This window comes from Rhinolophus sinicus, linkage group LG06 (assembly GCF_036562045.2).
Source record: "Rhinolophus sinicus isolate RSC01 linkage group LG06, ASM3656204v1, whole genome shotgun sequence".
NCBI classification, from domain to species: Eukaryota; Metazoa; Chordata; class Mammalia; order Chiroptera; family Rhinolophidae; genus Rhinolophus; species Rhinolophus sinicus.
The window spans coordinates 34,391,828-34,418,880 of record NC_133756.1 but is presented as its reverse complement, the minus strand read 5'-3'; the positions used below and the strand labels follow the sequence as shown (position 1 = coordinate 34,418,880).

The 27,053-nt window shown below is 44.2% G+C and overlaps 1 protein-coding gene and 1 long non-coding RNA gene across 12 annotated transcripts in view; one reads left to right on the top strand and one right to left on the bottom strand.

Annotated features, from left to right (window-relative positions):
- GNG12 (G protein subunit gamma 12) overlaps positions 1 to 27,053 on the top strand; it is a 108,413-nt gene that overhangs the window by 46,119 nt on the left and 35,241 nt on the right. For all 7 annotated transcript variants that reach the window (XM_074334929.1, XM_074334928.1, XM_074334923.1 and 4 more), the window contains exon 2: positions 114 to 165. The gene's annotated coding sequence lies outside the window, so the exon portion shown is untranslated. The remainder of the gene's footprint in view (positions 1 to 113; positions 166 to 27,053) is intronic.
- Positions 2,757 to 21,171, bottom strand: LOC141572112 (uncharacterized). 5 transcript variants are annotated; one of them, XR_012497272.1, is made up of 7 exons: positions 21,022 to 21,171; positions 17,598 to 17,762; positions 11,169 to 11,545; positions 9,492 to 9,651; positions 8,977 to 9,042; positions 7,137 to 7,348; positions 2,757 to 3,910 (listed from the first exon to the last, which is right to left on the bottom strand). It is a non-coding gene; the product is annotated as an uncharacterized LOC141572112 (long non-coding RNA). The 5 variants fall into 5 exon arrangements; XR_012497274.1 differs by lacking the exon at positions 2,757 to 3,910 and adding an exon at positions 5,487 to 5,731; XR_012497270.1 differs by lacking the exon at positions 2,757 to 3,910 and adding an exon at positions 5,487 to 5,702 and having other exon boundaries at positions 21,022 to 21,170.

Sequence of the window (27,053 nt, the reverse complement as noted above, 5' to 3'; positions counted from 1 at the left end):
TTTGCTAATCTTTAACTAAAGAAATAATACTCAACATTATGTCAGTCACTTGGGATCGGAAACACACCCTTTCCATATGGGATTTACTTATGGAATCTTTAATTCTATTTCAGATTATTCCCCCACTTGAAACCTGAAAACGGTGGGCCACACAACGTCTTACTGGTAAGTTCTCTTTTATGTTTAAAACAAAGTGACTGTTTGACATTGTTTTGGGTATGATTTTTACACTTCTGAGTGAGATGCATCCTTACTAGTACTATAATTAGATGTCTGTTTATTCACACTTTTTTTTTTTCTCTCTCTCTGAAATGATTTAAGATGTTTTCCTGCCTTAAAAACAACAGATCAATCCATGTACTTTTGCTAAGGACATGGTCAGAGAAAAGATCTGTGATTACATGCCAAATACTATTAAAATAAAAACTTTTTTTGCAATGAAACTATTTCCAGTCCCCTGTTGATGGTCCGCTAGTTTCAAGCGGTATCCACAACAACAAAGTGTTACTTCAGCCAAGGAATGCAGACAGTTCTTTGCAGTGTGTTGTAATGAAAATTGGCTCACGGCTATAACATATTAGCTTTCTTATTGCTCTCTTTTTTTCTCTCATCTCTCTTTGAACCTGACTGTGATTATTGTGAGCTAACAGATCTGCAAGTGGTAGCAAATTTCCTTTAGAGCTAGGAGAGTAATATACTTTTTAAGTGAGAAAGCTTCTGGAGCTTTCCTGTCGCGTCACTCCCTGATACTCTGGTAATACTGTTATTTGCAATGTGTAGCAGATAGCTTTTGCTGCATAACAAACCGCCCAGAAATTTCTGGCCAGAAATTTGAGCTAAAATTTACTGACTCAACAATCATTTCTTCATCCCACAATTCTGTGGGTTGGTGATTTAGACTGGGCCCAGCTGTATGACTCTTCTGATTCAGGTGGAACCATTCATGTATCTGCAGGTAGCTACAGGTCCTGGTCAGCTAGGCTTTGTTCCTGGAGGTCACCTGGCTGTCAGTTGGAGTGATGACAATGACTAAGACATATGTCTCACCATCCCGTAGGCTACCGTGAGCTTGTTCACATGGGGGTTGGGCAGAGTACCAAGAGAGAGCAGAAGCATTGTGAGGCCCAGAACTGGTACTACATTGCTTCCACCACGTTCTGTTGTCTAAAGCAAGCTCTCTGGCGAGCCTAGATTCAAGAGGTTACAGATAGAGATTCTACCTCTTGGTGAGAACAGCTGCAGAATTACATTACAAGGAGCATGGATACAGGGAGTGGAAGAATTGTGGCCATTCATACAATCGACCATTTAATGTTTTTATGTTTGAATCACATAAAAATAGCTATGATCGAATGAAAGATCACGGAGAGTGAGAGGACTCAGTTCACACGCCTGTCTTATAACCCGTCCTTTCATCCCATTCTGAATATCAGGCCCTGTAATCCTGGTCTTACCCTTTGTCGTCTGCCATCCCAGTCAGTTCAGCAGGTTCCTAGGTAATCTTGCCAGTACCAGGTTTTCCACTCTCCAACCCTTCCTTCTTTCTATATAGCACTGCCACTGTGGGGACAGAGCCAGGAGAGCAGTTTCCAGGCTCTCGACCTCACGTGGAAAGGTGCTGGCTTGGGTAGTAGATGGCCATCAGCTGTGACTAGTTGGCCATCAGCTGTAACCAGTTAGCCATTAGCCACTAATATAACTGCCTAGCTAAGCTAGCAAGCGCGGGTTGCTGCTAGCAAGTGGGGTTAGCAAGCATGGATGGCAGATTGCAGATCATGTGGATCCTACTTTCTGTGTCTCGCCCGGCCGCCGGTGAGACTGTGGTGTGGGAAGACCCCTCGTTGGGGTACTGGCAGATGTTTGCTTTTGTGTCTGAACTAGACACCATCGAGAATATCGTGGTATGAACCCCCTATCCATGACTCCGTGGGTGTTCCTTTTTGGCCTCGTCATGTCCTGCATTCTATGTAGGGAGCGGGAGCTGAGTCCCTGCATGACAGCCACACTAGTCATCTATCAATTCATCTGTTAGGATGTTACTGTGCTCAAAAACTGTCAGTGCCTCCCTATCAGCCCCCACACCAGCCTAGACTCTTCTCTCTGGCTTCTCCACTTCCATTATCGGGCCCCATCCTCTCTTGCTCCCTTCCCACTATTCCTTTTATTCTAGCCAGACTAGTCTATTTACCATTTCTCTTGAGGATACCTTGTGCTACTCACCCCTTCTTTATTTGGAAATCCTTCCCGTTCTGCAGGACCCAGTAGAATCTTCCCTCCTCCATACTGTGGTCTTCCCTGCCTGTTCCTGCTGTCCGAATTCTTGCCATGATCAGCCCTGCTCTGAACTGCTTTCTTGGCTAGTCTTACTTTCTCCATTGCTTTGTCAGCACTTTAAGAGCACAAGGCTACCTATGCCTTCCTTGCAGTCATCAGCACAGGGCTGAGAGTTCAACAGGTACGTAGTCGACCAGGAAGCAGCATGGACACTGCACTTGGTCACCCACCAGCCGCTCATCAGGGTTACATGAGGCACCTGTTGAAGTATAAGCTCCTAGTAGTCCCTTCTACTGGGCCGTGAGCATTCATTAGGTCTGGAGGTGAGGGCTGGGGGAGGAATCTTAAAGCACTCAGATGATTCTGATGTGATTGCTATGCAGTTGGAAAGCACTTGTTATGGAAAGAACAAGGAATTTATACGAGACCTGGGATTTAAGCCCTGGCTCTGCTATTTCCTGGCTCTGGGACCTTATACTCGTATGCTCCACTTTTTTGGGGCTTCAGTTTCCTTACCTGTAAAATGGGAATAATTAACTCGCGGATTGCCAAGAATATCAAAACGCACGATGTATGTGCAAGTGCTTTATAAACCAAAACAATGTAATTAAAATGCATTAATTGATTGTGGACCTGTGGCTAGCTTGTTGTTAAGAAAGAGGCGGTTACCCCCATGGTTGTGATCATGGCAGTGATAGAGGAATAGGCAGTGAGTAAGCTGAGTATTAGTGACCGGATAAATAATAACAACAGAAATAGTCATAATTAGTGTCCACTGTTTATCGAATGCTGCCTGTGTGCCCGGCACTAACTATAGTGATTCTGTGCCCGCTGCTTTACATAGAATTGAGATTTACAAAAAGATCCGCCTGTTCTATTGCATTTGTACCATAAGTACAGCCTATTCTACCATTAGTGAATTAGTCCTTTGGGTTTTTTTCGTTCAAAATACCTGGTTCACATGCTTTCATCCCTGAGAGAGGAAATACTTGTTTAAGCTGCTATCAACCATTGACAACTTATCAGTACCCAGTACAAGGTCTTGTAGACGTGTGAGCTGCTTTGATTTGGTGGGAGGAGCTGGACACGGGAGAGCAACCAATCGTACTAGAGAAAATAGGTGAAGGAGGTGCAGGAATGGCCCAGAGGGCACCCAGCTGCCCAGGGAAGCATTTCCTGGGGGAAGATACTCAGGAAGCAGGAAGGGAAGGAGGAGGACTGAGACATTTGCTGACCTGACAGGTTGGTCCAGGACTATGCCTGGTCCAAGGACACTACCTTTTCATCCTGCTCACTCGGGGCTTCCCCATAATGGCTACCACAGCAGGCAGCATTTATAAAATGGTTCTCCATTCATCATCCAATTTGTTTTACATTATTTTGATTGCTGTTGATCTAGTATACACATATGTGCCTGTCTTCTTTCAAAGATTTTTGAAGTGGCTTTTAAATATGTGTATGATATAATGAGATGCAGAAAAATGAGGAAGGAAGGGAATCTGTGGGGAAGGAAAAGTCAGGTGAAGTCAGACGTAAGGTTCGGCCCCCGCTGCCAGCAGGTCCCACACTCTTGTCGCTGAGCTTCTGAGAAATCCGTACCAGAAGGAAAACGCGCTCCGTTAACAATTCACGGTGGCTAGAAGATAATAGCACACTAGTTACTCAGAAGAAGCAAAGTTAATTGTGCTTCAAGACTTAAGAGTAATTTCTCTAGAGTGCTCATGAAGAGAATCCCATATAAGGTAGCAAACAATATCCCCGTAATAACTAGAATAATGAGGCCCACCCTCGGCAAATGATGTCACTGAGTACAGTCCAAGAAAAGCCCTTCCGGTCCAGGTATGCATTTCTCTGTTGGCCTTGCTTAATCCAAGGATAAACTATAATGGTTTCGTCTGGAATAACAGAGGAAAGTGCCTGTGTTCATACTCTCCCCAACCCCCACCCATGATGGACTTCACAGATTGTCATGGCTCTTGATGCTGAGCCTGGAAATTTGGCTCTGGACCAGATTTGGCACACGAGTTGAAATCTACTTACCCTCCCTGTTCTAAAAGAAAAATAAATAACTTCCTGAAAGCACTCTGTGAATATTATTTCTCCCCACTCCCAAATCATTCTACGGCCTGATTCAGCCTGTGGAGTAGCTTTTTGATTCACAGAATTTACATCGACCCTGTCCACTGTGACCAGTGTGGCCCTTTTTCCTTGTTCCAAATGTCTCTCTCCTTCTGTTTTGAGCCCCATGGCTCTAGGTTATTTCTGACACTGGGGTGTTCAGTATCTTTCGGGAGAAGCAGGGCAGTTTGAGAAGCTCATGGGACTAGGCCTAATAGACTCCAAATATTTGTTTCATGGTAGCCAATTATCACCTGGGCTACTGTTGTGCTCTTCTGGGACTCTCTTCTTCCGATTGGTAATTTTAATATTTATTGCAAGAGGTATTGCCTGGTTAGTGGCCGCATCGGTAAGATGAACTGTAAAGCAGAGGGTGGTATGAGGGTGATGTTCAGCCGAGACTTTTTACAGGAATGTTATAGGATGAAAAAGTTTTAATTCAGTAACGATCATTGTCAGAGAGGAGCCCAGAATTCCACAAGGACTGCCGGTGAATGGGGATTTCCTTTGGGGCTTTATTTTTGTTTAGTACAGGTGTATGAGAATTATTTTGTTTGCAAGTAACAGAAATGCGACTTAAACTAGTTTCTTGACTCACATGACTAAAATGTCCCTGCTGGCATGGGCTTCAGGCATAGCTGTATCCGGGGGTTCCAAAGATATCATCAGGCTGTTGTCTTTCACTCTTTCCACCTTTTGGCTCTGCTAAACTCTGTCAGCTTCATTCCTGGGCAAGCATTCCCTACCATGGTGCCAGAGGTAGCCATCAGCATTACATATCTATCACCCTCACAGTGTGGATCTCAGTGAAAAGGGCGTGCTTCTTTTGCTATTGTTCCAACAATAATACCAAGAAGGGATCTTAATTGGCCTGGTTTAGATTTCTTGCCTGAGTCAGTTGAGCCAGAAATAGGCAGTAGACAATAAGCAGTATCTGTTTGGCCATGCCTTGTTCGCATGTCCCTCGAGAAAGGGGGACTACCACCAGAATCGTACAGTATGGAGTCTCCTATTAAAAAGGAAGGAAGGAAAGAACATGCCAAGAAAATAGAATTTCTAGGTTTAAAAATTCTTACTTTGGGGTCCGATTTAAAAATTCTTACTTTGGGGTCCAACTAAACTTGAAAGGTTTAAAATCGGATTCAGCATCAGGTACATTGACTCCCCATTCTAAGTTTGGTATCGTGATCAAGACTAGCAATGATGAGCATGTGGCGAGGGCAAGGATGGGTGACTCCACTGTGGGTCGGTAGCTTTTGGCCCGACAACCTCCAGTCGCATCCTCAGGAACTGGAGGGGTGGTCATTAACCTGGAGGGAATGAATGGGCTTCCATGGATCTGTAATGTGTTGAAGAAATCAATGAATGGGCTTCTATAATTCTTTGCAAAATTGTGTGTGTGCACTTTTTTTTTTTACTTGGATTCAGGGATCGTGCTTCCATCATTTTCTCAGTAGGACTCCATGGTCTCCTACTGCTTAAGAGCCTTTGCTTCAGACCTACTCGAATTGTTTTAGATTTGGCTAGCTTAATCTTAGGCATAGTTTGTTTCTTGTCTTGGCTCAACTAGTAAAGTTTAGCGTCCATGATAAACATAGCGCCTTATGGAACAGACACAGTGATGTCAGTGGCTGAGTATGTTGCATTAAATTACATGTTGAAGTTTTGAGGCATATATGTCAATTTTTCACAATCATAGTTGCCATTTATGTAATGCTTACTTTGGTGCTAGGCTCGGTGCTAAGTGCTTTATGTGCATCGTCTGAACTGTGTATTTATACACATGACTGTAATTCTGTGACCCTCAGGCTGGTTATAGTGCCACCTGCTGGAGCCCGCTCCTTCCAGCTGTCTCTCTGGGAACATGGCATATAAACTCTAGTTTCTCTTCTTCCCACGTCTGCTATGTGGGTCCACCTTTCTCCACCTTCCCAACTCCAGGTGATAGAACCTTAGAATCCCAGAGTTGAAAGACACCACTAAGCTCATGCAATTCCATGGTTTTTAAACTCTCCTCTTTGGTTTTTCTAGCTCAAGGACTCCTGGGAAGGGATGATGAGCAGGACCCAAGTCCCTGTCCTGCTATGGTCACAGCCATCTGCTGAAAACCACTTACCTGGGGCAGTAAAAAAGTTCAGGGTTAGATATCAGAACTGAGGTTGAGTCCAGGCTACTACTTTATTTATTTACTTATCTAACTGTGTGACTCTGGGAAAGCTGCCTAACCTCTCTGAGCCACGGTTTTCTTATTTGTCAAAAGGGATAATACCTGCCTCACGGAGTTGTTAGAGGGACTGAATGATGTAATGTCTGTAAAATCCTTGGCCTTGTGCCTAGCACGTAGTCAGTTCTTAGCAAAGGTTAGCTGTAATTAGTACATTGCACAAGGTGATTTGGGAGACATAATTAAGACACCGCTTTATTCTTGTCTCCCACTGTTCCTTTAAAGTTTATTCAGTGGGGCGTGTTTTTTTCCCATTTCCTGATAAAAATTTGATCAGGCCTATGACTTTTCTGGATACTCTTAGGTAATGAAAAAAAGTCCATGGCCACATTGAGACACGCACACATACACACATGTTCACTTTGGAAATTTGAAATACTCACTCTAGTCTATGAACAGTCAGTTTTCATTCCAAGAGAAGATTTTCCTCTGTCTTGCCAGTGAGAACCTCCCCCTTCTTCAGCTACCTACTGCTTGACGCCTCCCCAGGTGAGGCCGAAGGAGAGAGGAGAGTTCTTACCTGACCGCTCCGGTCATGCTTGGCACTGGGTTCTCTTGGCTGTGTCTGTGGCTTTCTCCAGGACTGCCCACTGGAACTTTCCATGTGGATCTCCCAGGACTCGGGCAGTACCTCTCCTGCTGGCTGCTGCCATCTGCAAGCAGCTTCTGATTTCCATTCCATCTCTCTTTGGGGTCCTCGCACCCTCAGGCTGAGGCAGTCTTGGGTAAAACCTGTTTTAAGGAGACTCCGGCTGGCATTCCTGGTGCCCAGCGTTCACATTCCTTTAACCTACCCCTCCCCCGATGGGGGAAGGGGACGAGCAGTCACTTTCCCCAACACAGCTGTCTGCTCTGCCACTTTAGGCCACTTTGGCTCCCTTCTCACATTTGCTTTCTCAGGCAGGTATCACATGGCAATCCCCAAATTCTAGGAGACATATCAAGCCCTCCAGTTGTTGCCTTTGAAACCCATTTATCAAGGCTTGAGATAAAAGGCCAACCCCCTTCGACCCCACCCACCTTGGGGAAGGTAAGAATCAGAGCATTGCTGAGGACTCTGCCTCACAAAATCCTCCATCACTTTCCACTGTCCTGAACCTGTTTTTATCTTCCTTATGAATCTTTGAGCCAGCTAGACCAGTTACTTAGAAATTTCCACATAATGGTCTGGCCCCTTGCTTTGGAATTTCCCATCTGTTGAATCATGATGCCTCAGTAGAAACTTTCATTTTAGCATCTTGTTATATTAACTGTTAACCCTCTGTCCAGTACAAGGAACGCTTCTTAAACATCCCTAAAAGCAGTCCTTTATCCTGTGCTTGAAACCTGTCCAGACATGGGGAGCTCCCACCCTCTCTCCTTCCCTCACAAGCAGCCCATTCCAGGGTCCAGAGAACTTGGAATTGTTGGAAAGCTGCTGCTCCTTGTGAAGCCAGGTCTGACTCCTGGTAACATTCCTATTTAACGGGGTCAGAAGTGTGTGTGTGTGTGTGTGTGTGTGTGTGTGTGTGTGTGAATCTCCTCTAGGAAAATCTGCCTGGGCAGCAGAGATTTTGAGTGGCAGCCGAGTTTTCACCAACACCCGGCTCCCTAAGCCCACAGGGAAGCCGTTGACCTTGTCTCTGAGTTTTTCTCTACCGTCACACCAAAGTGCACTTGGTAGAGGTGAAACCTAGTGTTTGGGAACACTGTGCTCGGTCACCATTTCTCATGCTCATGACCCTAACATAGCTTCTCCTGATCTGAGAGCTGATTTGCTGTGCCTCATGGGGGCATTTTGATCAGAGCTCCATCCAGACTTTGCGAAGTCTGCAAAATCCAGCCTTGCAGAATATGCCCTACTGCCCTCCAAAGACACCCCTCCCCTACTGTTGTGTAGTTTCGAGTCAGCAGATGTTTCTGCCTTCTCCGGCCCCAGCGTTGTGCTCTTGGTCTCTGCCAAGGTGTTCTCCTTTGTCGTGTGCAAGTAGGGCCACTGCGATGATGGATGCTGTAATAAGATCACTCTGTGTTGAGGCTTCCCTCCAACCCCATGATAAAGGCAGCGACTCAGATGAGCCAGTGGCACGTGCTAGCAACATGCTTGGGTCAGCTAAAGTTGGAGTCACGTGGGGGTCAGTGGCCTAAAAAGGTGTTAAATGCATTTCGGGTAGTTCCATCATGGACTACTTGGCCAGGACTGAATGTTTTGTATCCAGGTGTGAACCTGGTTTTTGTCCTCGTGTTATTTTTACTGGATGTTCACGAAGATGGTAGGATATATCTCCCTCCTTCCCCCACGTCACAGGAGCCCCATGCCCCAGATGATGCTAGAGATTGAGGCTGAGAAAGCAGAACTGAACTCCCCTGGCACTACTCACCTATCTTCTTCTCTTGTCCTGAAAGAATGTAGCGGTTTCCATGTGGCCATCCAAAGTTCTAGATATCTGAAATAGTTAGCAGGCTGTTAACTAAAACATACTACTTTTTGTACATTTTGAAGTAGGGAGGTGGCAGATTATAGGCAGGAAGACCAGAGTTCAAACCTCTCCTTAGCTACTGAGACACTTTGGACAGAGCAGTTTAACCTCTCTGAGCCTTGATTTACTCGTCTGTTAAATGGGGATAATGCCAGTTGCCTCATAAGACAGCTGTATTAAAGGAACCAGTGCATGTATTGAATTCAGCAGTGACCACACAATTCAACATAGTATTGTTCAATAAATGGAAATTATTATATTTGTTTGTATTTATCTATTGTGATGATATCTAAAAACCTTTTAAAACCTTGAAAAAAGTAGCCCAATTCTCCAGCAATAGCTTTTTAAAAATCAAATAGGAATTTGAGAAAATATCAAAATATGTACAACTACCTGCTTTAAATAAAAATTATTACCTTGCAAAACTCATTAGTTCTTTAGTGTACAAAGCGATTCTGGTTGCAGAGGCAGCATGGTCCAGGGGCGAAGACTGAAGCTCAACTTGCCCAGCCTCAGATCCATCACTAAACACCTGTGTGACCTTGGGCAAGTAACTTATTCTGAAAGCCTCAGTTTCTGCATTCATAAAATGAGGTGAATATTGCACAGGATTATTGAGAGAATTAAGTAAAATCTATATGAAATGCTAGCACATTCAGCACCCAAATAATGGTGGCCATTATTTACCCATTACAATATTATCTCCATTTTTATGGATAAGAGTTGGCAGAACACTTTTTTTTTTCCTTTGTGATAAATGGCTTCATGAAGACACTGTTATCTGTAAGAAGTTGTTCTCACTGTTTTGGTCGAGAAAGAACAAGAACATTTAGTAGCTGGTTTGCTTATAAATACCAAACTGTAGCATATACAGAAGCAAGCTGCATTCACGAAACTGAACAACATTCCATTTTTTAGGCTTCCCTTCATTTCCTGGTTAAGATTTGGATAAGTGATTCTGCCGCTAGATTAGGAGAAATTTACTTTTTTTTTTTTTTTTTTTTTTACAGGGACTTTGAAAATATGCAAATGTATCTGTATTTAGCTAGGTGCTTTAAATTCGTATCAGTTTATTTTGTTCTCTTTAAATAAGACTGGCCTAGTTGGCAACTTTGTGGAGCCCAAGGTGGTCTTGGAAGGAGGAGGCGGAGGAGAAGGCAGGGCGGAAACTCACTGGATGACCTAAGCTGGATGGAGACTGAGGCTTGGCCAGGCAGGTGTGGAGAGCTAGCCCATGGCAGAGCTGCAATTCCTGACTTAGGAGGTTTGCCCCCTTTAACAGGATTGTGTGGACATTCCCCTTCAGCAGTTCTTTCTCAGGATCCCCCTGGGACAGTGGGCAGACCTGAGCTAGAGCTCTGGTCCCTTGTGTCTTACTGACCAGGTGCCTGTGCTGTGCCAAATACAGGGTTGTATAGAATGAAGATGACATTATTGTTGGATCGATTTTGAAGTTTGTGTAACTCATGTCTGGACACGTTTGGTGAATGAATTATCCAGGTGAGCAGGAAACCGTCCTTACAGTTAGGGCTGACTTACTCACCTCTGCAGACAGACAGTTCAGGAGTCATCTTTCGTTACATAGGGGCTTGCTACATGGCTGGTGAGCCAGAGAAAAGGCAAGCGGTACAGCCTTAAGGGGAGGGAAAGGTAAGAGGCAAAGCAGCCACTATCACAGAATGTTTATGCAGCGTCTGCCACGTGCTTGGGGCAGGATGAAGAGGAAGCAGAACCGACAGGGGACTTTGGGCCGTAGACCACCTTGCACTCTTTCCTAGTTCCTTAGTCCACTCCCTGAGGCAGAGGCAGAGCCTCCGGACCTCAAGGACCTCAAGAAACCATCCGTTGCCATTGTGTGGACAAGGCTGTGGAAACCTCATGCCAACACTCTTCTCATCGGGCAGGGCTGACCACAGAGCTAATGCTGGGATGGAGCTTAAGATTTAGGGTCTTTCACTGCCAAGGACCCCTTCCGATGCTAATGTGCCATTCCTGATTTTGTATTCTTTGTCTGAAGAGCTCCCCCCAATTGTATAGGCTCAGGTTCTACAAAAACCTGATCTGTTCCTGGGCCAGGGAGAATTGTCACTCACTCTGGATCTTTCTCTCTGCTGTTTCGCCATCACCAGGACCCTAAAACTCCAGTTTGCTGCTTCTTCAGGAATAGGCTTTGCCCTTGTCTGTGTCCTCTTCTGCAGCTGGACCTGAGTTTCCACAGGGAGCTCCTAACTCTTTCAGTGAGGGGGAGGGAGGCCCAGCGAGGAATTGCTTGGGCTCCTTCTGGGCCACTACGCACCCTCCGTGGGGTGGAAAGGTATCACCATTCCTGCAGGAAGGCAGGGTGAGTGCCCTCAGACTTCCAGAGGGTGTGTGGTTGCTCCAAGCGTGGCCCGGCAAAGGAGCTGGTTAGGAGGCTCCCTGTGCGAGGGCTGTTATCAGCCAGCCAGTGTAGGCCCAGTGCAGAATTCTCCTGAAAAAAGAATAGAAAAGGAATATCCTTGAAACTATATCAGCTTTGGCAAAACCATGACCCTGATCTCAAGTTTTAGGAGAATGGGCCAGCCACCGTATAAGGGCTGTGCTGATGAAGTGTGCCTGCTCCTTCTCAGCCTTTTATCGTGGCCCTTCCCACTTATTCCACAAAAAGTCATGAAAAGTGCTTCACTAATCCAGCAGAATTAAATATATTGATAGTTCAAGTGGGAGGAGGGAAAGGCCTTTTTTGTACGTATCTTTCTAGCACTGTGTGAAAATCCAAGTTTGAAAATAATTTGCTATTTCAGTGATATACTGGCCAACTTCGCCCCCTGGAGGAGAAATTGAGAATTGTTTAAAATGAGCCATCTCTGGGATCCATATTGTTCTGACTGATAATCTGGAAAAAAATTGTCAGCCTTGGATTAGTCAGGACAGTGAAACAGGCGCAGTCTATCGGTTTTGAGTGTTGTTTTATTTATTTGTTTTTCTTGTCTTGAAACAGTTATTTTAAACTTAGGGTTACTTTTTTATATCTGTGAAGAGCACAATGGTTAAAATGCCACAAGGTTTAAGGCTCACACCTATTAAACTATAGTAGACTTTTTGCCAAGCCTCCCCACCAGTGCTAGTTATGGCAAATCCTTACCAGTCTCAAGGCTCCTTTCACTCCTTGAGGTTGTGGCAGAGACAGAAAACCAACCAGGAAACAGGAATATTCAACAGCCCATGGGATATCTGTTAGTGATCCTGACTTACGAACTCCAGCTCACCATTGCCCACGTTGAAATCTTTTGATTTAGTCCTGCTAGTTTAAATTATTTGCCCCAGTTTGCCTCTGTTCATTTACACTTGCTACTAACAACTGCCAGAAAGTAACTTTCAGTCACTGTCAGGCCAACTAGGTGATAGTTACTTTAGTACTACGTCCTACACTTTTTGTATATTTTTAAATACAAGAACCTTCCCATATATTTAATCCTCTGTTAAAATATGATTGTATCCTGACACCTTTATTAATCCTTCGTTAATTACTCAACTGCTTTTAATGACTAGAACTGACCCAATTATTTAGCTTCCATTGTGTCTCCTATAATAAAAGGCTTCATAATAAAAATCTCATCTATCTTTTGTTCACCAAGTGGTAGTTTGTGTCCCTGGACAAGTGTTTGTCATCTCCATTGTTCAGGATCTTCATCCCCCAGTGGAGCATACAATCACAGTGTTTATATTAGTAATGCTTTTTTTTTCCTTTCTCTGCTCTAGGGAACCCCGAGATGCACTTCAGTGTTTGAGGGCATGGCACTGTTAAGAGGTTGTTACTCATACATCAGCTTAATTGCATACTTGGGGCTGTTTTTCCTCAAAAGAAGGATGTGAAAGAAAAAAAAAGTATGCACACACCTTGCAGGTTATTGTGACTTTTAATTTTTCAATATTTGACAGAGATGTTTGATTATTGGTCATATTTTTATATATTTTGTCTACTTCAGTTTTTCATTTCATGCAATTTTTATGTAAGAAAAAAAATTTTTGATAATATTGTCTGTTTGCCCCCGGTGCCTGTAGCCAATTGTCCTGAGCACTAAATAGGCATTATTTAGGGGGAGGGTGTAGTTCCCCCAAGATTAGTTCCAGGGAGCCTCCTCTCATTTCTGGCCTCTTGACTCACTCTGACACAGCCCAGAGGAGGGAATGGGCCTCGGGAGCTGGAGTTCCTGCTGGCCTCATCTCAGTCCACGGCTCAGGCTGGTTCCTCTTTGTGAACCCCCACCCTCCTTACCTGTGGCTGCAGCCAGCACCCCTGTTATTTGGAGGAGAATACACACACAACACACACACACACACACACACACACCTTTCTTCTTGGGCATCTGTCCCCTTTCTTGTTGAAACTGGCCATTAATCCAGTGTTGAGACAGCCTGATTCATTAATGATTCCTTGATGTTCAGGTAATTGCAAGGCTGAGCAACATCAGAATGGTTTGTGAGTTCCCTCTAATTTCAGAGCATTTTCAAGCTTTCATTATTATTCACAAATTACAACATGCTGAAGTTCAGACTCTGCGGACTGAGACAGACAGGAAGAAGGGTAGGCTTTATAAAGAGGTGTTTGGGGTAGCGCAGAATAAGGGTTTGTATTTTTAGTGAAGGGCAGTGTTTCACAGACATTTTGATGGATTTTCGTGCAGAATACGATGAGATGAAACTGGAGAGGTGCCAGAGGCCCGACCCTTTGCTCCCTGTGCTCCCTGGGCTCTCCACACCAGCTGTCATCTTTCTCAATGTACCAGGCTGTTGCCTGTCTCCACCTGGAGCCCCCTGCAGTGATGTGTTACTGGAGTATTTCATAACCCTTAGCACCAGCTATATTATCTTGTTTATTTCTTTACATGAGAGCTGGATGTTGGCATATAGACGAATACTGGCTCAGAAGAGACACTCGGTGAATATTTGCTGAATGAATGCAGGAATGAACAAACGAATGAATGTGTTCAGCGTCATGAGAGAAACAATGCCCTTTGTAACCATGCTTTATGATGAAGTCTACTAACATAGCAGTGTAAAATCAAACTATATCTTATAACATGCCAGTGTGCAAGGCCACTTAGCCTGAGGTGGAGTAGACACTCATCAACTGTGGGAGTGCAAATCGACAAGAGCTTTTTAGAAAAAAAAGAATATTACTATATCATTAGCCTTAAAATATCCATTCTTTTAACGTCACAAATAAATCATTAATATAGAAGTTAATGAAGAAAAGCCAATAGATAGATAGTTGATAGGAAGAGAGAGAAAGAGCTTCATTTTGTAATTATAGCAAAATTCTAAAACAGCCCACGATTCTACAACAAGAGGGTGCTCATATAAAATGAAAGCTTACGACAATCATTAAAAATCATGCTTATTCACTTTTGTGGGCCAGAAGTGAATGACCTAAACCTGATTGGGAAGAAACAGCTGACAAACCTGAATTGAGGAGCAGTCCACAAAATAATTGGCCTTTACTCTTTAAACAATCAGTATTGTGAAATACAAAAAGGACTCAGGAACCATCCCTAATTAAAGGCGACTAAAGAGATGTGACAATTAAGCGCAGTGTAGAATTTTGGATTCCTTTTGCTATAAAGGACATTATCGGGATAATTGCTTGAATGAGGTTGTAGATTAGATAATAGTAGTACTAATTGTAGTGTGGTTATGTAAAAGAACTTATTTGTACAAAATACACACTGAAATATTTACGGGTAAAATAACATCATGTTTCTCTATCTCTCTGCTGCAGAGAGAGTGAAGGGATTACAGTAATTACAGTAAAATGTTGACATTTGAGGAATCCAAATTTGATTGAAATATGTCAGAGTTCCTTGTATTATTCCTATAACTTTTCTAACTCTAAAAAAATTGTCAAAATAAGAGTTTTAAAATATGATGCTTATGAAGTGCGTATAATTACATAGGGAAATGCCTTTGCTGAAAAGGAATAAAATATAAAATTGTATAATAGAGTGTGATTTCAGCTACTTTAAATTGTATAATAGAGTGTGATTTCAGCTACTTTAAAAACTCATGGGGAAAAGATTAGAAGGAAATATAGCAGCATCTTAACTTTTGTTACCTATTATCCACACTATTATATTTTATGCATTTTCCTCTAAATGGTATTTCTTGAAAAATTAGCAAGAAGAAATCTTAAAAAAAAAAGATGACTAACCCTCTAGGAAAGGATATCTGAGTGAATCTTACTCTTTGTGTCTTTACCACCATTCTAGCAGAAGGATGTCACACACATACACGTGCTTTTTAAACTTTTGTTTTTCTTTAATGATACTTTGAGGGAAATCCTATGTTGAGCAGCAGTTTAAATGAGATAACCTGGCATTTCTTGCTTTACTTTCTATGTCTTTGGAAGCAGCCCCTTTGCAGTCCAGACACCGCGTTAGGTACTCAGTGCATTAGGATAGATGAGCCATCTAGTCCACCCTCCAAAGATGTTCGCAGTCCACAGATGATCAAACCTGTGATTCCAATCCTGTGCTAGGTATTATGAGAGTGTAGCACTTCCTACAAGGGACAGGCTTGGCTTAAGGCCAGGGTGGTGGTCAGTCAAGGCGAGCATGAATCTCTAGACCTAAAGAGTCAAGTGAGATACCTTGCCATTCAGAGCGTTCTGGGCTGAACATTCCAGGGTGTCTAATGTATGCGGCCCATTGTTTTATCATTCTGTGGCCCCTTTAGCAACACTATGGCCCATTATTTTATCATTCTGGAGATCCTGTCCTGAGAGGCGAGTCTTCACAAGACCTGGGGAACTCCAGGTCCTACATGGTCTGCTTTCCCAGGTGTAAAAGGAAGTGGTCCTGCAAGCAACATGAGGTGCTTCCTGCGTCTCTGAAGCAAGAACCCCCATGAACTCTGTGCTTCCATTTGCAGAATCTGTGGGTATTTGTCTGATGCCCCCTTCTACACCCCCCCCCATGGAAAGTGGATGCTATGTATATATCCCCAGGGAGGACAGAATAAAGAATGATGGCAATATCATGTGGGAAATTTTGCTGATTTCTGATGTACTCAGCGGAACTGCTGGAATGTGCTTTATTCATTTGGAATTATAAATAAAACCAGGGAGTTGGATCTGCCTGGCACTTGACCTTGCAGGCTCTGTAGCTCTGTCTGTGGAGTCCCAAAGTTAACCCCAAAGCAGTGTTGTTGAGAAATGTACTCCGTATTTCCCTAGACAGTAACTCATCTTTGAACCATCCTTTGCCTGGGCCCATTATCCATTCCAGTTATGTGAGCCTGAGGACACCAATATGTGTTTTTAATCCACCACATAACTAAATCAAGCAGAGGCAACGCAATCCTTAAGAATCCTACTGAGTTGAGGTTGGAAGCTTCTCCATTTATCCTGGGACCTTTTCTTTCTTTAAAGTCATTTTAGAGCATGATAGTTTACTCAGGTACTCAGGTACTATTTCCATTTTAAAGATACAGGTTATTAGGAGGATTGGATGAGCTGATGTAAATTTAGGACATGACATATAGTGAGCATTCGTTAACTACCAGTTGTTAATAAATAAAGACTAGCACAGTATATGAATGGAGAGCACTAGATTCTTGGTCAGGAGACGTGGTTTCTCATCCCAGGTCCACCCCCAAAATCCTAAAAGTAAAGAGAAATTGAGCTGGCAACAGGCCTTAGAAATCTTTTAGCATCTAGTCCAACAACCTTGTCTTCAGACTTAGGAAGATATAAGAGCCCTAAATTTATTTCTCATGCTTAAATGTTTCCCCACTCATTTTTCAAGGAAGAGTAATAATTGCACCCCCATCATGTGATTGTGCAGGAATTACGAGTTAGTGTACCTCAAGCTCTTGCAGCAGAGTTAAGTCCTTAATTCATATTGACTAGTGTTGTTATTGTATCTTCCTCTCCCGTTTGACTGTGAAGATAGAGACTTGTCCTCCTTGCTTCTTATCACGTCCCCACCCTCGGGCACAGTGACGGGCCCATAGTAGGTATTCAATCAACGTTTGTTGAATGGTTAAGGAAGTATCTCTCTCTTTTTTTTTTAAGATTTTATTGGGGAAGGGGAACAGGACTTTATTGGGGAACAGTGTGTACTTCCAGGCCTTTTTTCCAAGTCAAGTTGTTGCTGAGGATAGAATTTAGGCAAAGTCTGAAACCCATGTCCTAACTCTAAGGTCCAGGTTTTCCACACTGTTCCGCACTGGCCTCCTTCTCTCTTTGACTTTAGGCAACTTGCTTCATTTCTCTGCGCCTCAGTTTCTTCACATTGGACTGGACATGATCTATCAGGTCCTTCCTATATCTTGAGCACTGAGTTTGCGACCCGCCCACCTGCCTTTTCATGTTTGTGCTTGACTTGCCGCTAGGTGGCGTGGTTGGCCAAATATCAGAGAAAGCGAAAAAAAGAAAGAAAGAGTGAAATGTATGGCATTGAGCTGATTGCCCGACCAAGAATACAATGTACATGATCTTATCATTGGAAACTAGTTGCCCTTCAATGAGCTGGGGGACTCACCTTGGGAGGACGTAGTTGCCCAGGATTTGTGTGCATGAACTTGGGAGCCAAGTGTGAGTTAGAGCCCTCAGCTCCGGCCCACACCAGGTAGGATCTTGACACCCTGGAACTTCCCAGGGACTTTGTGTCAGTGATGTCATGCATATGACATGCTCAGCACATGGCCTGGATGGGGGAAGAGTAAGGTTAGCAGTTATGAGAGCTACTTCTGGTATTTGATACCATAAAACGCTGCTTTCCTGTTCCCTGCCAAGCCAAGTAGACTAGCTTCAGAAGCCTTTGCAGAAGCCTTTGTACCTTGCTTCCTGTTGTACAAAGCCAGAATTGTAAATAACCCCTTAAACGGCTGAGTGGATGGCATACCAGTATCAGTTTAAGGGGAAGCCTGGACTATTTGAAGGCCCATCAGAACTCTTGGAGGAGTCACTGTGGAGCGTAATCAGCCCAGTGCAGAGTGGTTTGTGCATAACTGGGACTCAGGGTGGAGGGGGGTGATGGGGACATAGTCCCTAAATGACTTTTGCTGAGACTGTGCAAAACAAGGATGTCTTTGTTGCATGGACATTCAGATCTGAGTGTCTTATTTTTAAAGTAATTTGGGGAGAATCTTCTAGGAATAACAATGACTAGCATTTATTGTACACTTAATATGTGTAAGTTATTATGCTAAACATCATACATACATTATTCCACTTAATCCTCACAACAACCCTGTGAGGTAGGTTTGGTTATTATGCACATTTTATAGATGAGGAAATTGAGGTGCGGAAAGATTATAATAACAACAGTCAACAATTACGACATACTTATTAAAAGTCAGGCATTATTCTAAGATTTTCAAGTACCATTCCTGCAACAACCCTATAATATGGATACTATTGTTACCTTCACTTTACAGATGAAGAAACTGAGGCACAGAGAGGTTAAGAAACTTAGTCGAGGTCACACGGGGAGTGAGTGGAACAGTCAGAACACAAACCGTGACCCACCTGTTCCAAAGTTCTTTTGCATGCCTCCCCCAGTACTTTGTATGTATGCGGTAGGTACTTGATAAGTGTTTACTGAGTTAAATAGTTCTCAGACTATAATTAGTCAACACAAAGAAGACTCTCTAAGGAAGACCTGTTGTCTTCGTACTCCTTCTACCCTAAACCACACCTCCCGGCCCACATTAGTATTATGGAATACATAAGCTTTTCTACATGCTGACTTTTTGTTGGTAAGAAGGTAGTCTTCCATTGGAATAGTCAGGAAAAGGCTATCATCATGACAAATGTTTTGAAGAAAGACTTCCACAGGGAGCATCATTTGATTTGTTTCACGTTTTTCTGGCAGACATTTCTTGGGTTTGTTGGTTCTGATATAGAGGTGTCCCGCCTAGCTCTCCAGCCTCTAAAAGCCAGGGCCGGAGGGTTGCCTGGGTGTCGAGCCTGCCCTCGGGCCTTGCTCCATCAGTGTGCAGGCCGACATGCACAGGGCCCCTGCCAAGCCTAGGGTAGGCATGCTCCCCAGTCCTAACCCGAGGCCAATGCCAGGGGACGTGAAGAGCAGAGGGTATCTGCTGCCCCATTAGTGAGCTGGCCGCTGCTACTAGACAGTAACATTTGGTTGTCATGGTGCCAGTGGGGTCTGAGGAAAGGAAGAAGGACCCAGGCCGTAGTAATCATTCTGCAGGTATAATAAATCAGTCCCAGGGGGTTGGTTGCTTATTTTTTTTCATGTGTCACTGCAATAGGAAACCCAAACGAAGTTAGAGTAAAACCTTTCCCTCACACGTGTGATTCTGAGCACAGAGCCTTGTAATTCTCTGTCCATTGCTGCGTTTTCTCTTCAACGAAACTGAGCCATCCTGAATCTTCTTCAGAACATCTCAGCATCTCTGTGGGCCTGTGTGAACTAGAGCCCTGGGTTCAGCCTTCTTAAGGAAAGCAGTGCTTTTCCATCTGAATATAAGCTTTTTCCCACTGTGACTGAAATTAGGTATATTAAAGGAGAGAGAGGGAGAGTTTGGACCTATTGGAGGGGAAGGTGATAGTCAACAGAACAGCGTCCCCAAGTAGGCAGAAAGGCATGAGATTGAGAACACAGGTAAAAAGGCTTCCACTTGTCATTGCTCTTTTAGTCCTACTTGTCACCTTCTGGCCATGTCGGTCCTGTGCTCACCTTCCCAGAATGCAGTTGGCAGTAGGTTGGGGTCTGCTTTTCATTAAGAGAGCTAGTGGACATAGAAGAGGTGTCCATGATAGGCCAAAGAAGATTCTGGGCTCACGTGGATGTTTTCTCTTCTCTCATCTAGAGCAGTGCTTCCTACTTGTTTTCTCATAATGGCACCCTTAGAAAAGCCAAACCTTAGCATGGAGGGCGATGCCCAGGGCCAGAGGCTCTGGACAGCCAATTCCTGCCTGGCCACCTGGGGCTGGGACACACCCGAACCTCAGCCAGAGAAACTGGTTGCAAAGTTCTGGCCCACAGAATCATGAACCTCACAGTGCAGATTACCTGCAGGCAGCTTTCAAGGACCCTGACTTCACCGAACCCTTTTGCTGCCCACAGTTGGAAATTCAAAGTAGGAGTTGATTTTAGAGATTTTAAGGTTGATATTCTTCATAGGACGTGTGCAGCAACTGAGGGTCCAGGAGGCTTGAGCTGAGTCACAAAGCCATCAGTGGCAGTGTTGGGACCAGAACTGTCCCTGTGCTCATGTAACGATGGGATGGGGTAAATGAAGAAGCAGGACCTCATATCACACATGTGCATGTCTGTACATGCACAGACACATGCACACACGCACTCCAGGATTAACAGAGCTACTCTGCTTCTTTGAAAGGATCAGATTTTCATATTTCCTTCTAACACCATGTTCTACAACCAAATAGAAATTTTGAACCACAGCCCTGTGCCATGTTACCTCCAATTCAAACCTACTCCCCATCCCGAACCTAGAGGTAGGCAGCTCACATCCAGAACTGTCCTCCTTTGAGCAACAGCCACAGCACCATAAGCTCTTGGGGACCCACGCCCGACGTCGTTTCTCATCAACCTGTTTCTTGCCTGTTATTCTGCAGTGAGTGACGGCTGCAGCCTCCGCACTGACCTCCCTGACTCCATCTTGTCTCTGCCACCCCAGAATGCAGCCAAAACGGGCTTGTTATAAACCACAAGCCTGACCGTGCTACTCCTTTTTCTTCTCTTTGTCCCGCTCTGATGAACTAACTTGCCCTCTGCATTTGAGTGCGTGCAGCATGGATGTTCTTCTGGGGGGTGTTCCTAACTCACCAAGTGTGGTCTGGGCATCCCTACTGCACCCTCTACCTTACTTCTTGTAACACTGACCACACTGTTTTGAAGTTGTCTGTTCCTCCCACTCGCCCGACACTCCCCAGACGCTAAGTCCCTTGACTTGAGGACAGTTGGTCTGTCTTACCTGGTTGTAGCCTCAGGGCCTGGTGCAAACAAGATGGACATTCAGTGCATTTCACCAGCTGCCTGTGTTGCTCGAGCTGGAGTTTGTGCCTCATTCTAGCTCTGCTGGGTGCTCTTTCTTAAAGCCTTCACATCTTTGTGGTATGGAGGCTGTCATAGAAACAAACAAAAACTTACCACTCGTGATGTCTCAGGATCAGGATATATTTAGCACAATTTGTTGATCATTACTGTTCATCATTATGACCCTAGGCCACTGTAAAAGTCTTAAGGGCCCTTGACTCATCAGAAGCAAATTAAATTATTCCTTTAGCAAACACTTTGAGTATCCCCTTTGCACAAAGCATGTGACCGGTACTGCAAGGTATATAAGGATGGATAAGATAGGTTTGGTCTCCCAGAGTTGACCACAGAGCTTTTTAGATTCTGTTCCTGTTTCTTCCTGTGTTGACATTTTAAAAGTGCAAACAAGAACAAACAGACATAAAAATTAAGCCCCTAAAGAAGGCAAGACCCTTTTTAAGGGTAGGGAACAGTGTTGGTTCATCACTCAAGCGCAGGAGTGGGGTAAGCCACCCTGCCGTTGGGAGATTCAAGGGCATATCAGCTGCAGACCCTGCCCTCAGAAAGCCCATAATCTAACAGAAGAAACAAGATTTATTTATATACCTAAGTACCTCTGAAATAAACTAGAAAATTAAAAATGCCCCAAGAAGCTCTGTTTGGAATATACGTAAGCTGTCACGGTGTTGCAGTAATCCAGTGGGGAGCGGCTCATAGTCCCATCTAGGATGGTGGCCGTCCTAGAAATATACTAATTTAAAAATATATTGTGGAGGTAGAGGGCACAGGACTAGGAGATAGAAAAGGTGGTGCAGTGGGAGAGAGAGGGGAGGCCGGGGTGACTCCAGAGTGTCTGCCTTGGCAGTTGTCCGGGTGGTGATGCCACTCCCTGAGCCGGAGACCACAGCAGTAGGCGGAGGTTTGTGGTGGGGACAGGAATGATGAGTTCAGGTATGATTGGAGCTCCGTGTGTGGGAGGCGGGTGGGGTCAGCACGGCGCCGGAGAGGGAATCAGGAGTCAGAACACGCTGGGCCCTGCTGGCAGGTTACACTTGATCCTCCTAAGAATTTGTGCAGAGACAATGGTAAGGAGAAATAGAGGCCAAAAACATGCCATGAGCAGCGTTAGAAAGGTCACAACTCTGCACGCCTGAGCATGGGCAGGGGACAGCAGGTTCTCATCTGTGACCATACAATGGGCTGCATGGAGTGGACGAGAGGAAAGCGTGGGGCCGCCCACAAGGGATGAGGATATGCTAGAGTGACAACACGGGCCCTGTGCACGGCAGCGTCACAAAGGAGAAGTGATAACCTGCTTTTAACTTGGCAGAGTGCTTAAACACACTGTCACACTTCATGGGCACCACCTGTCCTGCCGGGGCAGGCCTTCTGCCATTAACAAGCACAGTGAAACTACCCAAGGGGATCACAGCAGTTCTGGAAGCAGCTCCCTGCTCTTGCGATTCAGGCCAGTGCTCTTTTCACTTCAGATTCCTTCCAAGAATCGTTCTTCACCACTGCCCATGCACTTTACTGAGTGCTAGGATTATAGAACCAAGTAGAACACAGTGCACTGTGCAGTGTGGGAGGCATGGAAAACCAGAAAAGAAAGAGAAGAAATAGCAGAGAGGCATGAAGGCAGAAACAGCCTGGGTGACCTTGGCTCTTTCAGTGCTCAGAGGATGAGGCGGGGACCAACAGCAGACTCGTGCAAGCCACTGGGGGCTGGCTGCCTGGTCCTGCCTGTCCTATTCGGATGTCTCTGAGCCAGCGGCCCTTGCTTTATGATGTAAATGACCTCCCATCATAGCAGTTGTTTCATATCATCTGTCCATTGCACAGCATGAATTGAAGCCCTGAGAGTATTTTAAAACAGTTTTTAAAAAAAGGAAAAATGTATTCAACGTATTTACTGAACACCCATTATGTTCTCAGTGGTATTCCAGGTGCTTGGTGTTCAAATGTGAGTAAGACACGCATTTTGCATTAATGGAGTTGAGTAGGGAAGACAGTTGCATGGACTTGCCACTGTAGCACAGTGAGGTCAGTGCACTGGTGGCATTGTAGGAAGCAACAGGAGGTCGCTCACTCAGCTGGGGACTCACCAGGGAAAAGTGGTGGAAGCTGCAATACAGAGCAGGTTCCAGCTACCCTTCCCTTCTTTGGGATCTTTGTAAGGACATGTTTTGGCACTCAGTGTCTCACAGTGTCTGGCACATAGTAAACATGCGATGGATGGTAGCTCATGTGATTTGTAGCTCAGATTAGCAGAGGGATTAGCTGAGAATAGAGAGAATGTTGCTAAAATAAAGGAATGATACCTTAGCCAACTGTCAGCTGCATAAACATAAGAATTTAAAGTGTGCAAAATCAATTAGAACAGGAATAAGCTAATTGTTTTCAACATACATGCTACCTAGTGGATTGGAGCCAGGTGTTGAAAAGAGGTATTAATTAACTCATGTCTGGGTTCAACAAGAAAGAGCATTGTGATCCATTAGTGATGTCTGCTGTGGGTGCAGGCGGGGGGGACGTGCAGCACACATGCCACACATCTGCCATCCTCAAATTAGAATAGTTAGAATAACTGGGATCTGACTACATAAATTCTATTAACCTCACCCCTGCACACTTGGCGTTTTTCAGAGACAAACAGCAATGCTCTGTTCGGGTGTGAAATTTTTGAAATAAACAATCATGCTTTCAGAGGTGTCCGTTGGAATCCAGGTGGATTCAGACCCGGCTCCTATACTTACTGCAGCTAGACAGCTGCCCTCTTGTCACTGATCAGAGCTGGAAGCACAGCAACATCCAGAAACACCAAGAAAGTTGAACATAGGGTAATGAATTGCTATGTGGATTAAATTGTATTTCTCCCAGGGATAGGTGAGTGGAGGAATATATGTTAGATTTTCCCTAAATGCTGAGGATATAAGAAAAGGGTAGCTAACGAGAATCTCCAGTTATTCGGGGCTTCCCATTAAAGGGTCAGCCCAATCAATCAAGGATGAGCCATATTGAGTTCCTACCAGGCACAGTGGGATGGAGAAGAGACTGCAGTTCCTTGTGTCTTAGTAATAATTCTTGCTGAAAGACAGATGTGATACGAATGCCCTGGTACTTGTCACGCTTCACGGTCATTAACCTGACATCTCTGTCGTGCTGTGTTAAATGCTGATTTGGGTTAGAAAGGCAGCTGGGCACTCCAAAAGATGGAGCGAGGCACACTGAGTACATTAGGCACGTGAGTTTAGCATGTTACGTTTGGGAGAGCTTCCTGCTTGCTTGCCATTTTGGTTTGGCACTTCCAGAGCATCCGCAGGGTATTCCTTTATACCAGTCTTAGAGACAGCGTGCTTTTCATGCTGGAAAATCATTTAGATTTATCTTTTTGGAATGTTGTTGCATGGGAACAAGGGCCAAGGTATGGCCTTTTCGGTTACCTAAGTATCCAGGTTGCTATTATAAGGAGCAGTACAACAGCAGGCTTTTGGGTGCATATATTTTGTATTAATGGTCCTAAACACAGTAACTTGGACCTTCTGGAAGGTTCCGTCCTAGACAGTAGACGTCCGGGAGCTGCCACACCGCAGGCTCTGAAGGAAACTGGGCACTGAAGCCCAGACTGTCTGAGTACGGGCCAGGCAGCTGATGGTGTCTGTCCTTCTCTCTGACATGGAAAGCTTTCTTCTACATGTACGGTGTTACTCCCAGAGCAGCCCATTAAACAGTCTCCCTACAGCCCAGCGAGAAAGTGTCTTACAGACTCTGCCTTACTTTGGAACAACTATAGCTCTTACTTTAAAAGCTAATGTCTCTTTAAAAAAAAAAGCTAATGTCATTCATTTGTTTAGTGGGTAAAAAATATTTTAATAGTCCCAAATAAATAAATATTTATGTAATATATTAATATATATGTATTATATATGATATATATGTTAGATATATATTCACACATTTATGCTTGATGATGGATTAATGCTGAGAATTTTACAGATCCCTGGTGGTCGCTTTATATCATTAACCCCCAACTTATAAATCGACAGGGATACACACACACACACACATATATAACAAAAATACAAATGGCTGATCCTGGAGGCTATGGGTTTTTTTTTCCTACAAATCTTTTGTAGAAATAGATAGAATATAAATGGATATATGCTTGTGTGTGTGTGTGTGTGTGTGTGTGTGTGTGTGTTTGTGTGTGCACGCGCACGCACACGCTTGTAAGTGATTGGGAAAGTTCAAGGTGACCCAAATAATAAATGTAGTTCAAAACTGTTCAAAAAAATATTTTAATACAAAAGAAAAAACAAAAGGGCATGCATCTTTTTTAATGACGAGCAAAAATAATTCCTTCTTAATGTTATTTTTGAAATCTCTAATGTGGCGATCATTACCTTCATAAAGAGTCATAAAAATCTGAACATACATCCAATACGGGGGGGGGGGAATGTCTGTGCAAGTCACTCATGCTGTAACTAAACTGAATCATTAAATTGAAACAACAGATTCCTCACACAAACTGCCGTCTGATGTGAGTCTGAGACAAGGGATAGGGCTCAAGAAAAGCCCTATCATGTAAATACAGATATCCTGAGAAATGAGTGGGCCTGGAAACCTAACCCCCAGTTATAACACTGTTTCTATGGGAAAATATGCTCCTCAAGTACCTTCTTTGAAACCAACTTTTGAAACCCTGCCGATTTATAAGCTGGGGGTTAATGGTATAAAGCGATCACCTACCGGTCTGTAAAATTCTCAACACTAATCCATCATCAAGCATTTATTGAGTAACTGCTGGGTGGATTATGCTGTGATAAGCATAGCAGGGTGAAACAAAAGAAAGAAAGGAGCGTTTCTGCCCTCAAGAAGCTTGTACCTAGTTGGAGAGAGCAAGCGGGCATGCAAAGCAACCCAAGAGCCTTCACGGTGCCTTGGGCCTGCCCAGGAGAGCCATGCAGGCAGCAGTGTGGAGCGACGCGCCTCCAGTGTGGTTAATCAGGAAAATGTGGGGTTCCACCGGCACAGCATGTTCCCTAGTCATTTGTAATCCCCAGAGACACACCAAAGACTCTTTCTCATTCTTCTTGGAGAGCCTTGCACAAGCGTGAAGGGATGGCTGCCTTGAATGTCACATGCTCCTGGAGTGCTGAGCAATTTGAAACCACAAATGGCATGTGGCATTACCTTATTAGGAAAGGTTCGGCTTTTTTCTTTCTTCTTCTTCCTTTTTTTTTAAAAAAGAAGATTGGCTCTTGGCAGGCTGGGCAGTGGTGTACCTCCTATACCAAAGTTCCAGCTCTGAAGCACGCCCTGGTGAATCAGAGCCTTTCTGAGATTTGGTGCCTGACTGTGTGTTTTGTGTCATTTTTCTGGGGGAGTCTACAAATGGGACAGGCTTTAACCAGTGACTCAGTACTAGCAGGCAGGGGCCTTGCTTTATTTGCAATGAGGAGCTGTTGCTTTTTCATTTCTCTCAAGCCTTAGCGTCACCAGAAGACATTGGGAGTGGGGCAAATTGGCTGTAAATTCCTGAGTCTGGGACTGAGTAGCACCCTCCTGGAAAGGCTGGTAGCCTGCAGAGGGGGATGTGGCTGAGGCTAGTCGGCCAGGTAAGGCATTCAGCTCATTGGAGCTAAAAATAGGCCCTTTACTCCTGTTCTGCACATTTCTTGAGAGAAGTGTTTCCCAGAGGTGTGATCAGCAAATAATGGCACCCGAACCTTCCACATAGTACTACTTTTTTATCTTTTAGAAGCACTGAGTTCTTGTTACTCTTTATGCAGTAGGGGAGGTAGGGTGACATTCCCATCCAAAGGGTTTACATTAAAATAATAATAAAATGTATAACATCATCAACAACAATTATAAAGCAAATATTTGTCAAGTGTTTTCTGTTTCAGGAACTGGAAGTACTTCAAATGCTTTGTCTCATTTAATTCTCCTTACAGCCCTGGAAGGGTT